The sequence below is a fragment of the Mustela nivalis genome (assembly GCF_964662115.1).
Source record: "Mustela nivalis genome assembly, chromosome: 7".
NCBI classification, from domain to species: domain Eukaryota; kingdom Metazoa; phylum Chordata; class Mammalia; order Carnivora; family Mustelidae; genus Mustela; species Mustela nivalis.
In genome coordinates this window covers 15,558,662-15,574,901 of record NC_139026.1, presented here as the reverse complement: position 1 = coordinate 15,574,901, position 16,240 = coordinate 15,558,662, and the positions used below count along the sequence as shown (strand labels likewise).

Genomic DNA, 16,240 nt, shown 5'->3' with positions numbered 1-16,240 from the left:
TAGAAATTTTTGCATTGATTTGCTACCACCCACCTCCAAGCAACAATATGCACATGTGTGTGCCTGCATGCGTGCATACACACACACACACACACACACACACACACACACAGAACCGCTGATGTAACAGAAGGTAGGCCTAAATATATGTGTGTGTGTGTATATATATATATATGCATATATATGCATGAATATGCATAAATATATACAAACATATAAATATATATGCTGTGATCACACGGGGCCAGAACCTGAAACTATTTGTAACCTCCAGTTGTTCAGGTTATCTTGCTACCAGTGCATTGCCTGCAGCTGCCCCCATGGCCCACATGTCCATACACATGTGAACTATGAATTGATGATACATGAGAAACCAAGCAGACAAAACACTTGGGTCCCCATGTAGTGCATTGTTGTGATGCTCACCCAGAAATTATTGTTTGCAATCAGGCCAACCCAGTTGCTAACTGTGTGACTAAGAAAGTGGGAAGGGCTTTGAAAAAGCAATGATAAAACTTTTGCCTGTGGTCACAGTGCACTAATGGGTACTGGATTTACCTTTCCTTGTTGAACAACTAAATACTGGACAAAAGTGTGAAACTGTCACAGTGCATGACACGGAGAAGCTGGCGACTCAGGGCAGTGATTCCTGAGAGAAGAGAAATCAATGCTTGCCCCAGATTACTGCCGAGAGAAACATTCCAGAAGAGGAGGAGGAACTGAAACCCAGCCCAGGAGCCTCCTTGAGTTGAGGTTGGACCTTTTGGAGGCCAACACAGATAGAAGGCTGAACTGAAAACTGCATAGTTTGGATCAGCTCTTTCTTTTTCTTCTTTTTCTAGTTTTCTGGAGATGGTAACTTAGATATTTGATTTTCAGAACTTTCCTCTTTTCTCATACAGGTATGTGGTACTATAAATATTTTTCTTTTTTTTTTTTAAGATTTTATTTATTTATTTTACAGAGAGAAATCACAAGTAGGCAGAGAGGCAGGCAGAGAGAGGAGGAAGCAGGCTCCCTGCTGAGCAGAGAGCCCGATGCGGGACTCGATCCCAGGACCCTGAGATCATGACCTGAGCCGAAGGCAGCGGCTTAACCCACTGAGCCACCCAGGCGCCCCCTATAAATATTTTTCTAAGCACCGTTTTCTCTGGATCTCACAAATTTCGATAAGTTGTATTTTTATTTTGTTCAAAATATTTTTAAATTTTCTTGAGATTTCTTCTTTCACCTATGTGTTACTTATGTATTTATGTATGTATTTATTTTCCAGAGCACATTATATTTTGTTGTATGAATGTCAAGTGTTTTCCAATACTTATTTACTATTTTATGTACTTCACAAAATAAGCATTATTTTATACTCTACTGTAATTTATAACAGAAGGGGTACAAAAAATAGGGGCTTTCAATACACCCGGTATCATCCAATCCTTTCGATAAGAAATGTTCCTAGTGTTATGGGAGAACTTGTCCTTCTTTGAAATATGTTGTCCACCATTTTTCTGTTTCAGTCACAGTAGCTATAAGTAGTTATTGAAGGATGTCCTCGTCTAAATTCCCATCAATAAGAACTGATTGATTTTTTTGTCTCAGCATCTTCTTTTTTTTTAAATTTTTATTATTTATTTATTTATTTAAATTTAATTTTTTATTTTTTATAAACATATATTTTTATCCCCAGGGGTACAGGTCTGTGAATCACCAGGTTTACACACTTCACAGCACTCACCAAAGCACATACCCTCCCCAATGTCCATAATTCTACCCCCTTCTCCCAAACCCCCTCCCCCCAGCAACCCTCAGTTTGTTTTGTGAGATTAAGAGTCACTTATGCTTTGTCTCCCTCCCAATCCCATCTTGTTTCATTTATTCTTCTCCTACCCACTTAAGCCCCCATGTTGCATCACCACTTCATGCACCCGAATGTTTATATCAGCATCTTCTTTCCAGCTCACTGGTCTCCAGATTACAGAGCTCACGGACACCTTGGCTGATTGTTAGTTTGGGTGTGTCTTTGATCAACACCCGTCCCTTGTAGTCACTGCCCTTGTTTCTCATCTTCTTCTCCCACGGAAGATTCTGAATAAATACATTTAGATTTTCTTCCCTCATGTTTCCTGGTACTTAAATGCAACTGTGATAATGCCTTAATCAGGGCAAAGTTGTGTGGTTGGTAAGTGATGGAGTTTTTGTCTGCAAGTGTTTTCCAGAGAGACTGTCAAAGGCATGAAGATCTAGTTCATTGGAGAGATCAGCTCACTTGATCTTTTTTTTTTTTTTTTTTTTGGTAATTTCCCTGTCCATTTATTGATCTAATAGTCATTCTTAGTTTGCTTAAATTCCCTTGTGAAACCCTATCTCTTTTATTAATAATGATGATACCTGCCAAAGCAGCTTACCTAGAAGCCTCATGGATAAGGGTATCAGATTTTTCTTCTGCTAAATGTTTTAATCCATATTTTGAATCCCTAAGAGTTAAGATCCCAGCAAGATAAATATCAATCCTTAATTCAGCATCAACCCAAAGCAGAGAAGCTACAGCACCAGTATCGCTCATCTAATGGCATATCATCAAATTTTCCCTTCTCTGCATTAAATTCTCATGAGCTCCAAGGCCATTGTCTTTTACTGAACAGCAGAGGCAGCCGTTTAAAGTTCCAGCCTTTCTTGGTAGAGCACTTTGGCTGACAGCTAAGGACTTCTCCACTGTACTCCCTTTCTCAAATTTGTTTGAAATAACTATTCCTCTTTCACTATGTTGCTCTGTCAAGATATCATTCAAAAGTATTTTCTTTCTAGCACCGAAATACCTGGTGATAATTGTGGCTGGGATCTTAGCACTGGGACCAGATTTTTCCTCCTTCTCTCTTTCCTTCATCTCTGTGGGGCATCTCAGCAGAGTCCTCCTCTGCCTGCTCCTCTTCCTCATCCACATCTCTGCTAGCCTGTAACATCCCAGCCAGCTTCACAGCATGCCTCCCACTTAGCTCAAGAGCTGGGACCCTCTATGTTATGTAGAAGCAAATTGTTTAATCTCCAAGTATTTGGGGATTTTTCCAGCTATATTTTTGTTACTGATTTCTAGTTTAATTCTACTGGGGCCTGAGAGCAGACATTGTATTTATTTCTATTCCACTACCTTTGTGAAGATGGCCTGGAGTGTGGTCTATTTTGGTGAATATTCCATGTGAACCTGAGGGTTAACTGTGGACACTATTGAGTTCAACTCTGTCTTCACTGATTTCTGCCTGCTGGATCTGTCCATTTCTGATAGAAGGGTGTTAAAGGCTCGAACTAGAATAGTGGATTCTTCTATTTCTCTTTGCATTGGTATCAATTTTTGCCTCAGGTTGTTAGGTGCATACATGTCCAGGACTGTTATTTCTTAGAGAATTGGCCCCTTTGTCATTATATGATGCTCTTCTTTATCCTTGATAAAATGAGAAAGGAGAGAACAATGGTTAAAGACAAGACTATCACTCTGTTAGGAGTTCCATCATGGAAAATAACAACCCTGCTTTCTTACCAAGAATCAGCTCTCTGTTGCACTGATGGTACTTGTGTCCATGGCTGAGTACCTTTGGTTAAAGCACCATCTAGAAAGTGGTGGATCTCCTGTCAAGGATTCAGTTACTCAGAAGACTCTATTTCAAGGAAAAAATTTATCGAGTGCTACAGCTGTTTCAGAAAAACCTTCAAAAAACACATTCTGGACTGCCTGAAGAAGATCCTGGCCAGGGCATTGCTTCAAGAAGATGGATGAAAGAAAGGGAACTAATATACGTTAAAGACCCTTTATGAATCAGGTACCATACCAGATGCTCTGATATATATTTTCACCCAATATTATAACAATATTTATTCACTGCTTACCATTTTCCAGTTATCTCTTTTAACCTTCAAAACACACTGATGAATTGGATCAAGAAGTGTAGAATATTGGTTAAAACCATGGACCAGACAGCCTGTATTTTAATTCTGGTTCTGCTTCTGGTGTGTTATCTTGGGTGAATTACTTATCTGATTCAGTGTCGTCATCTGTGAAATGAAGGCAGGAGGAGCTCCTCCTCCTAAGCTCCTCCTTCCCGCGGTGGCAGAGGCAAAGAGCTCTGTCATTGTAAGCTATCACTCCCATTACTAGCACTAGAGCAGGTTGGAAAACTAAAGCTTGAAGAGCCTGAGTCTGGGGTCACACAACCAGGAATCTGTCACCTTGGGTGTGGAGTGGTAAGCAGTGAAAGAAAATTTGAGTTGGATAAGCAGACACAGCAGGGAGTGCACTGCAGTGCAAGACAAGAAGATGGCTGAGGACAGCCTGCAGGGAGCTTAGATATTGTAAACAGTGCCTTGGAGATGGAGTTTTCTGCCAATGAGTTTTTTCCCAATTTGTTTTCCTACAGAGACATCCCTACAGGTTGCTTTTTTACTGACAAACATGCAGGATGTGTTCTCCTGGGAAGATAAGTGGGGAAGCCCCCCTCCCCACTTACTGGCTCCCCAAGTACACATGATGAGTCATGGACTATTTTGGTTCAGGTTTAGGAGGATAACCTGGTGAAATTCCAAGGCTGGCTGGTGCAAAGAGCTTTCTTTTTCCTTTCCTTATGGAGTTAGTCTTTGTCAACGGGGTTTCCCAGACAGGAAGAGGAAATCGGGTTCCAGTAAAAACAAGTCACTTGAGGAGAGACAGGAAGGAAGTTGTGTGGCTGTTTGGTGCTACTTGCTTTGGTTCTGGGTCGTCTTTTAGTCCCTTCCTTGTGACTAAGGAATTTAACCAATACTTTGGAATAAAGCTGAGAAAGACCCTGCGGGCTTCTAGAACCTCACCTTTGATGACTTGGTGGGGGCATCCCATTGTGCCTGAAGCCTCTCATGCTTACTATTCCTACCAGCTAAGGAATTTTAACACTTTCTGATATCTGGGTTCTATATAATGTTTAATTTCTTCAAAGGCTTCTATGGTTGTCGTCTCTAGGATTCACAACAATCTAGCTGTCGTGGGCAGGACAAGAGGGATTATTCCTATTTTGAAGATGAGAAAACAGTTCCTAGGAGAGCACATTTCCTGCCTGAGGTCGCTTAGCTGGTGAGTGGTAGTGTTGAAGCTGAACTCAGAGCTTCATAAAGAACCTGTTAAACTGTTTGCACGGGGCAGTATTTGTGGGAGGGGGAGCTGGTGCAACTATGGGAAGTGAAGCTGGACTCTGAAGGGTGTGAACACAGGGATGCAGTTTTCTGCACCTTTGCAGCACCCTCCTGCCTAGCCCTGTGTCAGCCTGTCACAGCTGGTCTCCGACAATTGTTAAAAAGGCATTAAAAGGAAACCACTGGAAGTTAGGATTGGCTCAGCGCTAGGGGAGGGCTGAGCAGGAGTCCTGGCTGGGGAGAGTCCAGGGGACTGACATGGGAGTCTGATGTACCCTACAGCCTTAATGAAAGACTGCCTGAGGCATGCACTGGTGAACTGTCCTGTGCAAGAGCATATACTATGTCACTCTGCCTTGTTCTGGTCAGAAAAGAAGGGCCTGGGACCTGGAAGCAGAATGAGATGTCTTTCTCTGTCTCCATGTTGCCTTGATGTGTCGTCAGACAGCAACCCTTCAACACACCTCTTTATCTTTCCTGCTTGCACCATTCACCCTTCCCTCCTGCCTGATACCACAAATCTTCCAGGTACAGTCATTTCCCCCCCCCCCCACAAGCTGAGACCCTTTGGATGCAGTTTAAGAAAGACAAATAGGCCCCCTTTATCCTTACTGATCACAGGGTAGGGAGGCAAGAAAACTTTGCAGTTAGGTAGCCTTGAAATCTCCTACATTAAGGACTTCTGTATGCACCCTGGGCCTTAGGGCAACTCCCTGTCCTGTCCCCTCTGCCGTGGCCCAAACCACAGGCCCAGGTGTGCAGTTCAGATGAGTCATATTTGGCTCCTCAGAGAATATGCAAGGAAAACAGTCTGCTCCTGGGATGCTGAAAGAGAGCCCTGAAAGAGCTTATTAGGGGTGAAATCCCAGGCAGCAGTGACCTGGGGCTGTCAAAGAGGGCACTTTGTTCTTCTTCCCCTCCACCTGGTTCAGGTGGATCGTCCTCTGCTCCTTCACATGGAGGTATGCCAGCTTCTTAGTTTCTTCTTGCGGCTCCCAGTTTTTCACTAAGGGACATCACTGCTCTTTCTGCAAGTGCAAATGGTTTGTTTCTGGAAAGACTCTTCCTAGTTTTGAATCGTTAGCCTGGGAAGAGCCTAACCTGGTGAGAATGTCTGTCATGTTGAGCAAGGACCAGTGAATAGTAGTAGTAATGGTGATGGTAATAACAATGGTGTGCTTTAATGAACACCTACTATGTGCCAGACACTTTTAATTGCATTGCATACTCTATTTTGCTTAGTTCTCACAGCAAAATGAGGTAAGTACGATCATAATATTTTAAGATGAAAAGGCTGAGACTCAGACAGTTTATGTCACTTTCCCAGGACAAAGTATGTGTGGCAAGTACATGACAGAACCTGGATTCTGTCATAGGACTTTCTGACTTCCCAGTCCAGCCTGGTTAACACTGTGTCTCAAATTTCATTTGTGTGTGTGTGGATATTACATGATGGCCTTTGCTGGTGTGTCCTCTTCTCCAGTTGGAGTTCAGTGAGGCTGGTTTGAGGGGTCATGCATACTCCTCTTCCACCCCTGCAGTGGGTCATGCCTCCAAGCCCATGAACCCGTAGGTGTGCTCTGGGGACTCCCCTGATCCCACCTCCTGCCATCATTTTACCCGCTCCTGTTCTGGTTTCACTGACTTCTTCACCATTCCTCAAACACATCAAGCATTACCCTGTCTCAGGGAATTTGTGTTTCCTGTTCTTTCATTCTGGAATATTCTTCACCCTGACTTCATGCTAGTCTGCTCACATATCACTTTAGCTAAAAGGCTGTCTCTAATTTTGTGTATAAAAGAGCATCCTTTCTTCTCCCACCATCCTGGGCTCCTATCCGTTTCCACTGTTGAGAGCTTCTTCATAGCTCCTGCCACCACCTTGCAGAGTCTACAAGTGGACGCTTGGCTAATGTTGTTCCCTGCATGTCCTCCACATTTAGACCATTACATAGCCCATGATACACTCAATTAATAGCTGTTGAATGACTGTACTGGTGAATGAAATGGCCCAGGCACACCACTCCAGATTATGAAGCCAATGTCACATTACAACTTAAGGCAAATGTTGACATATCAAAGTAGAAACTGATTTAAAAAAAAAAAAATCCAGTGGGTTGTTATTAAATACAGCAGCTGAAAATACTGCAAAGACTTTTTAAAAATATGAAAAAAGTATTTTCCTTATGCTCATATACAGATTATGTACTTATAATTAGTGCATGAAAATTTAGAATTTTGGACTTCTTCCCAGCAAGAGTTACTTATTATTATATGTATGAATGTGTACATTGAGAACTCCATGTAGAAATTATATATTCCTTCTCCATGAAGTCTTCTAAGTATCCCAGTAAAAATCAATAACCTATGCCAGAAGATGCCAAAACACTTTACCCATACCTCTTTAAGAAATAAGGCAGCTAAGCCAAAGTGATTCAAAAAACACTGGATATGAAGTCTAGCACATATGAGTTCAAATCTTTCTTTTGAAATTCCATAGCTAGATGATTGGATAATCCATATAACCACTATCAACTTCTGTTTCCATGAGGGTGAAATAATGTGGTTAATATTTCATTTATTCAACACATATTTCTTGAGTATTTATTGTGTGCTAGGAATTTTCTCTGTGTTTATGATACATCCTAGAACAAAAGCTACAACAGGTATATGAGCTCATGGAGTTTATATTCAAGTGATAATGGGTATGAAAAGCACACATAGCATCAAATGCCAAGTTGATGTTAAATATTCTAGCAGATCTTAGTTGCCCTCCTACCATCTACCTTCCCTTTGTCTTGAGTTCTAGAACCTCAATTATGTTTTGGTGTCTGCCTCTTCCACATGTTTCTGGGAACATTGCCCACCATCATAAACTCAGGAATAAGTCCTCACCATGGTCCCATGCCTATTTTGCCAATGGTTGGGTTAGAGATGGGAATGTGACTCAGGTCTGAACAGTGGTGGGAAAGGGGGTTCACAAAGGAGAACACAGAAGAGATAGCCTCATTTTGCCTCTAGAAATTGTCATATCCAGGTGTTATATCTGGAACTGGCACATAAGAATAAAGTAATTTCCTAAACGGAGGAAGAAGGCAACACTGAACACACGAGCAGAGAAATGGAAAAGACCTCCATTCTTGATGATGCTGTCAGCCACAAAGTCACCCAATTCTAAATCCTCCCCCATCCTTGGACTTGCTGCTACATTTCTGAATTACTAAAGCCAGTATAAATTAGCATTTTCTGTTATTTGCACCCAAAGATACTCTAACTGATATGAATTATTATGATGATACCATTTCTTCTGATTATCAGGGAGATCTTTGAGAGTTGGGTCTGTTTCATGTTTACGTTTTTTTTTTAATTTTTTCAATTTATTTATTTTCAAAAAAACAGTATTCATTATTTTTTCACCACACCCAGTGCTCCATGCAATCTGTGCCCTCTATAATACCCACCACCTAGTACCCCAACCTCCCACCCCCCGCCACTTCAAACCCCTCAGATTGTTTTTCAGAATCCATAGTCTTTCATGATTCACCTCCCTTTCCAATTTACCCCAACTCCTTTTTATATTACTTTTTATACTACTTGGTATATATAGCACCATATTTAATATAAAGTATATGTCAATGAAGATGTATCTACCACCATATATTTATAGCTTTGTGCATATATGACTCTTTAGACTTTTGGTAGGTCTTGGGTTCAGTGTTTTATGCAGTTATATCAGAGAATTATAAATAACAACTTCCAAATGTTTAGATATGGCAGATACAAAATTTTTAAAGAACCCCAGTTTTAAAATCCACACAGTTTAAGTCCAGATCCTGAGATTCAGTGTGTCTGAGGTGGGTTTACCTGAAGCAATGGCCTTCAGTACAAGTCAATACAAGTATCTCTTATAAAATCCTTGAGTGTGGCTGAGCCTGCACCTCCACTGCACAAGCAAGGACAGTCCAAACCCTGATGTTGGCTGTGTGTTCGTGCCAGTGAGCTGCAGTGAGGGTGGGGTCCACCCTGCCCCATGATTTTGTTCGATGAGGTCATGGGAACTGGACAAGGTTTGCCCTGGTTTCTGAGCTGACAGCCTGAGGTTTAGTGACGTAGTGTTGGCGTGTCATGGGCCAATTACTCTGCTTTCGCAGGTGGAGAAACGGAGATGAAAACAGCAGAAAGACAAGTGGTCCATCTCAAGGGAACACAGGATTTACAGGGAGAATTCTTACTGCTCCCAGAGTGTACTTGCCTCTATACAGAGAGGACCCTTTAATTAAATTCTGCTTCATGTTCAACATCTATTCCATGTTAGGCAGCGTAAGGGATATAAAGATTTAAAGATACACTCTTCCCTCAAGGGACTAACCATCTGGTAGAGAATATTGAAAGTAATATAATTCACTCATACATATGCTCTCTCATTTCTTCCTTCCTTCCTTGCTTCACCCATTCAACCAACTTCTAGAAACTTGAAATAAAGCATCAAGTGATGCAGCGTTGGTCTATGCGTCAGTGGAGCTTTTATTCTGAGAGAGAAGACATATATGAAAGTGTTAACTACTTAATCCATGACTTATGTACACTGGTGGTCCACACCACAAAGGAAAGAAGTACATAGAACACCACGAGAACACTAACAAGGGGTCTGATCCAAACTGGGGATACTATTACCTCTCCTTTACCCATGCGCAAGTAAGTAACTTGCTCAAGATAACCCGGTTAGGCATGATGGAGCCAGACTGGCTTTCTCCAGAGTTTCTAACCATTTTACTCTGCAGAGAGATATCATGAGCTCTGGAGCACGCAGTTGGGTAAATAAGCCTGGACCCGGGACGAAGCTTCTGGGCAGGGGCTGTACCATAAACAAGAAGGCAGTGAAGGCCGGTAGAGAAGTACACTGTGCTCTTGAGGGACCTTGACTGCATCTATCTGACAGAAGTGTAAATGACTTCCTAGGGAGGCTGCCTTTACCTTTAGAGCCTAAAAGAAATACAGAAGAGTTTCCACAGGGAGACCAAGATCAAGGGTGAAAAGGGCATTCCAGGCAGAGAAAAGAATATGAGAAGAAGTCGGTAGAGGCAGAGTGGTTACTTAAGAGGACCCTGCCAGCTCTTTCTCGTGCCTTGCCTGTTGCTTCCAGACATCCTCAGCAGCACATGGGGTATTTGCAGGCATGTCGGCACACACTGTATTGTAGCTAGTTGTTGAATATTCATAAGGGCCCACATTTCTACAATCTCTGAACAGGAAAGAACCAAACTCAGCATATACCCCAATATGGGAACAGTGCATTTCAGCTGGCCTCCTGGTCCTTTCCTAGCCCAAGTTTGAGGAATGAAACACTGTAAAGGGACTCGTTTAAGACACAGGTGGGAAGAACTGATCTAAACGCAGGGACCTGGGTGCCTGGCTGGCTTAGTTAGAGGAGTGTGCAACTCTTGATCTTGGGGTTGTGGGTTTGAGCCCCATGTTGGGTATAGAGATTACTTAAAAATAAAATCTTAAAAAATAAACACAGGGACAGAACTTACGTGCTATCCCCCAGAAATCAGGAAACCCTCAGAGCCCACTTGATCTCTGGCTAACACATTCCCCGACTTTTAGAACTAAAAGGTACCCAGAGATCATGTAGCACCAAACTCCCGTTTTACCACTTAAGACTTGAGGTTCAAGATATGAAGAGGCCATCTTGAAGTCATGCAGCTCTTTACTCAGGAATTTTATTCCCTCCCACCACCTCCTCCTTTCTTCTTCCACCTCAACATCTCCAGTAAATTTCTCTACCCTCAGGCACATACTACCATTTATTGTCCCACTGTAAGGCTTTGTAATGTGCATCTATCCTCTCTACCCTGCCCCACACCTTTGCTTCTCATGTTTGTTTTACCATGTTTTACTTTGTTTTGACCATTTATGGAGCATCTCTGTAGCTCAGAAATCCCTGCTAATTGATTCACATGCATTATCTTTTATAATCCTATAATCCTGTAAATTATAGATTTTCTTACGCCCTTCTTGCAGATGCAAAAACAAGGGACCTTGGGAGATGAAAGCACTCTTTCCCAGGTGACATAGTATTTATTTGAGCCATAATTTCAACCCTTGTCTACCTGACTCAAAGCCTGTGTTCACATTGAGGCAACTACACTGTCTCTACCCACTGTTTCTCCTTCATGGAAGCTTGATTTCTTTTTTTTCTTTTTCTTTTTTTTTTTTTTTTTTTTTTACACAGAGAGAAATCACAAGTAGGCAGAGAGGCAAGCAGAGAGAGAGAGAGAGAGAGAGGAGGAAGCAGACTCCCTGCCAAGCAAAGAGCCCGATGAGGGACTCGATCCCAGGACCCTGAGATCATGACCCGAGCTGAAGGCAGAGGCTTAACCCACTGAGCCACCCAGGCGCCCCAAGCCTGATTTCTTTTAGGCTAGAAGCATTGAGTGGCTGGCAGACTATATTCTCCTTGAGACATGGGTGTCCCTATATATAAGTAACAGGTTTCTCTTTCATAAGTGTGCTTCTTATTGCTTCTTGGTCTTTTGGTTAAAATCAAGTATAAAAATGTATATTTTCCATGTGCCATCTATTTTAACAATAGCTGTTGTTTTCAGGCAAGATTGAAATAGAAATTCATGCTATATTGTAATAGATTCTCTTCTTCACCTAAGCAAGTACTGTGGTTTTTAAATATTATTTTTTGTTAATTTCTTATCTAAAGAAGTTGTCTAATCCTCAGAACTTTGGAGGAGGGGGAAAACATTGCTACCTTGACTGTCAGTTTTGGATAAGCACTCAATTTCCATAGTTTATATATAGCTCTTCGGGAAAGATAGAATCAATTTTATCTGGTACCCAAAAGGAAGGGATGCCACATTTCATTGTTTTCTATGTCCTTCTGGTGGAATGTCAGCAATGGCTCTTATTATGGATCCATTTAGCCTGGCCTGGAACTAGAGAACATTATCTCCCTTCCCAGAATGCTCTTGGAGGAGCCTACATATCAAATTACCATACATCACCCAGGAATGCCAGGACTCTTGCCACTTACTGTGAATTTACAGTTCTTCGTCCTCTTCCAAACTTCTAGCATTTCTTTTGATGTGAAAAAGCAATTTAAAAATGCACCATATCTAATATAACACATGGACATATTCACCACACACATTCTTTTAATTAAAAGAATCGGTACACTGCCTTTTGCTGACAGTTAACACCAATGCTTTAATGCCATTTTCTATCATTGATTTATGAGGTGCATACTCAAAGCAAATTAGGGAATAAATCATTGATGACATTGATTTGCTTACCAGCCCTCTAATAAATGTGTATAATTAATTGTGGGTGTGCTACCTGCCCCTGCTCGTTGAGACCTTCCCACAGTTTTGGCCTCTTCTCTGTTACACTGCTGGACTTAATGGAGAAGGATTGGTGGTATACTTGAAGGTGTCGTGCGGGTGAGAGCTTAAGCCATCAATATATCTGAGACTCTGAGGTGGAAAGGAATTTTCACACACTTCTCATGAAGAGACAGGTGGAGAGGGAGTTTCTGCTTGTGTGAGGCAGCTCATTATTTCAAAGGATTTGCATGGTAACACCTCTGGAACCAGTTATTTCTCAATCAGGATGGCCATGGAATCAAGTGGTTTTTACTTTCATGGTCATGCTGGGAAAGGGCTTTGGTCCGCAGGTGTCAGATAAGAAGAACAGGTGGTCATGATTTTGTTTCATTGGTCAAAGAATCTGCTCTTAAAAAAACAAGTTTTTTTTTTCTTTTTTGTGTTTCTTTTTTTTTTTTTTTTGGTTTTGTTTTGTGTTTGAATACAGGAAGGGAACTCAGTACCCTTCAGCAGGTGGGGTCTTCAGTCTCAGTAGGGTGAGGTGGGAAGTATACTGCCTTTAGAGCCATTTTGGTGTACCTTTCACAAGTCATTTAACTTCTTGGTCTCTGTGTCCTTGTCTACAAAGAATGAAATAATAATTATACCTACCTCCTTAGGGTTGCTCTAAGGATTAAATGAGATAATTTGTGTGAAGTGTTAAACCAGAGCATGGCATATAGTTGGCATTACATGGTCACCATTATTATTTATTATTCTGGAATCCAGGGATGGGCTTTTGTGTGTCTGTGAATCTGAAGATCTGTGCAAAGTTTGTGTGTGTATACATGTTTCTGGGGAGTGGGTCCATGATATTCATCGGTGTCTCAAAGGGATCCCAGACTTCCCAGGAATTGAAGACTTCCTGCCCAAGGGGGTCTCCTTCCTATTTTTGGAACATACCTACCTTGTGCTCTACTTCTTGCTTTGAACATGAATATACTGACCCACATCCTTTTCCTCCTTTCCAGTAATAATAATAATACTAACAATGATAGTAATAGCCTAATAGTTACAGAGCTTCTATTATGTGGCAGGTCTCAACTTACATAAAGAACTAATTTTTCTCTGAACCTCATTTCTCATCTCGTAGGGCTGTTATGAAAATTAAATGAGCAGATATGCTATTGGTATATAGGCTGTGATCAGGATATCCTCTTCATTTTCCTATTTTGCATATTTTTTTCAAGCCTCAATGAATAAGAAGCATTAAGAGAATAAGCCTTTCTTGCTTTAAAACATTAAGTTCTTGAGTTGTTTGTCATTGGAACATGGTGTAGCCCATTCTGACAGATACATTACTATATCCCTCAGTGCCCAGGATAATCAGGCATGTAATTAAATATTCAATAATTATATGTTGACTAACTCAGTGAGGGAAAGAAGAAAAGAAGGGTGGGAAGAGGAGAGGAGGAAAGAAGTTGGAGAGACTTAGGACGAAGTTAACTAAAGTGACTTATAATGGGTCATCTTCTCTAGAGATGGCCTAAACAATAAATATTCTTCCATGTACAAAAATAAAGATCTTCTAAATCCTCCAAAAGACTGAGATATAATTATAAAAGAAGAGCATACTTTGGGTTTGTGACAGGATCCAAGAGACGTGGGGCATTCTGCTCTTTTTTGGGTGGTCATCAGATTAATAATCACTGTGGTATTTCCAATCCTCTTTGGTGCCTGTGGTCTCCTGAGGATGAGACCAGAAGAGAGTTTAGACCAGAACCTGGCACATAGTTGGCATTACATGGTCAACATTATTATTTAGTATTCTTGAACCCATGGATGAGCTTTTGTGTGTCTGATTCTGAAGATCTATAGGATGATCTGCAAAAAGATTCTATTGCATGTAGGCCTTTGAGCCAGTATTAAATTCCTGATCTTTCACAGAAGTACCCTCTTCCCATACCAGCCCTGTGTTGATTACATCCCAGTTCTCATTGGAGTGTGGCTCATACCTCAGTGTGTCTGGTTCCAAAGTCTCTCAGTCATGATGTACACTGGGTCTCAGCATACTCCTTTGCTGCATAGCCACACAGAATAAAGAATAAGACCAATTAAAAACAGATGCCTCACACAACCATCAGGAACTCTCTCTCTATTTTAATCTCCTGAAGCACTGTTTCTCAGAGCTCAGGAAGACTCTGGCTGGTGACATAGCAGTGTGAAGGACTGATGAATTGTTGGCATTCTTTTGTTCTGAGGAGAATAAACTAGTTTCAGTTAAAATAAGAACCAGATTGCCCAAAAAATGTCTAAGTCTTGGGACTTGCCAGTTAAAAACAACCTCTAGAGTGTTTGAATGAGAACTTTTCCCAAGGATGGCTTTGGTGAAGGAGGAGAGGCTGCCAGACACTGCATCATTAACTAAATACCACAGAAAATGGCTCTGTGTTTTATTGCTGTGTGTGTGTTAAACTATAGAAGAAATTGGAAAGCCCAGTTGTATTCAAAGAATGGAGAACAAAATGCTCCAGCTGTTCTGTTTGGGGAAGGATAATTCATAAACAGAGAAACAGGCAACACATTTCTGGATATGACTCAACAACTAGTTGGAGACCATCATGGTGGCAGAACTCTTTGGGCCACCAAGTGTCACTCCCCACCTTCTCCCCTCGGATGTGTCTGAAGACATGTCTTAATTTGATCCTGGAGGAAGTCATGTAGCATGCATAAGACTCAAATTACCTTTGTCCTTCTGGTGACTGTTTCTTGCTTATATGGGCCGTGCAGAGTGATATACAACCTAACACAATACCAGGGCGGCTGCCGTTGCTCCTAAGTTTGGGTTTAAAAAGAAAAAAAGGAAGAAGGAAAGTGGCAAAATGTGCCCCCCACCGTCTCCTGTTAGAATCATATTAGATCTTCCATTCAAGTCTGGAAAAATTCATCTGATGACATCTGCTTGACCTCCTGGGAAATAGAGAAGGGGTGGGGTTTGCCAACAAGATAACTTCCTCCTTCCTTCGCTTCCTGCAGCCTCCCACTCCAGGCAGCCCATGGCTGCCTTCCAGCTGGGCCTGGATCCTCTGCTATCATGGACCCCACCCCGAACGTTCATGTCTGCATCTGGAGGTCTGTGGCCTCTGGCTGTTGGCCTACTAGAGCAAGGCAGACTTTCTCAGCTCAGCAAAGGCATCTGCTCTGGAGATAAGAAGTTAGAGAGGGCTCAAGAGGCCAGTGGGGTAAGGAATTCCAAGGTCTTTGTGGAGCTCCCAGTGAAAAATATAGATCAATACTATTTTTATAAAAGAATTCCTCCTTTAGGAATTTTGGACTCTGTTATTCCCTTTGCACAAAAAATATGGAAAAGATAAGGAAAGTCCATTTCATTCAGTTGTTTGTAGATTGTTTGCTACCATTCAATTGTTTTTGAGCTATGAAACTGGCATTTTCATATGGTTCAAACTTGTACATGAATTTAACATATTTCTGAGTACTGTGGATAAAAAGAATAGAAAGAGAAGTTCCTTCAGGGGACATAGCATCTAATAAGGGAGATGGGCATTTAAGTGTATGTCACAGAACTTTGTGAATACCTAATTGTAGATGGTGTGGCAAATCCTGCTTGACCAGAATGGAAGATTGCCAGAATTATTTCTTAGTTTTTGCATACATGTGAGCTTTTTTGTTTAAGACTAGTTGCTCTCTAACAGCTCCTAGAGTGGAGAGAAGGAAGTGTATAGCATTTTTTTTAACTCAGCTTTTTATTTTTGAATGAT

General features: G+C 41.4%; 1 pseudogene across 1 annotated transcript; it reads right to left on the bottom strand.

Moving 5' to 3' along the window:
- Positions 1-1,935: 1,935 nt before the first annotated feature.
- LOC309870201 (zinc-regulated GTPase metalloprotein activator 1F pseudogene) lies at positions 1,936-2,957 on the bottom strand (annotated as a pseudogene). The gene is made up of 3 exons: positions 2,548-2,957; positions 2,403-2,507; positions 1,936-2,315 (listed from the first exon to the last, which is right to left on the bottom strand). The product of its transcript is annotated as a zinc-regulated GTPase metalloprotein activator 1F pseudogene (transcript).
- Positions 2,958-16,240: the final 13,283 nt, after the last annotated feature.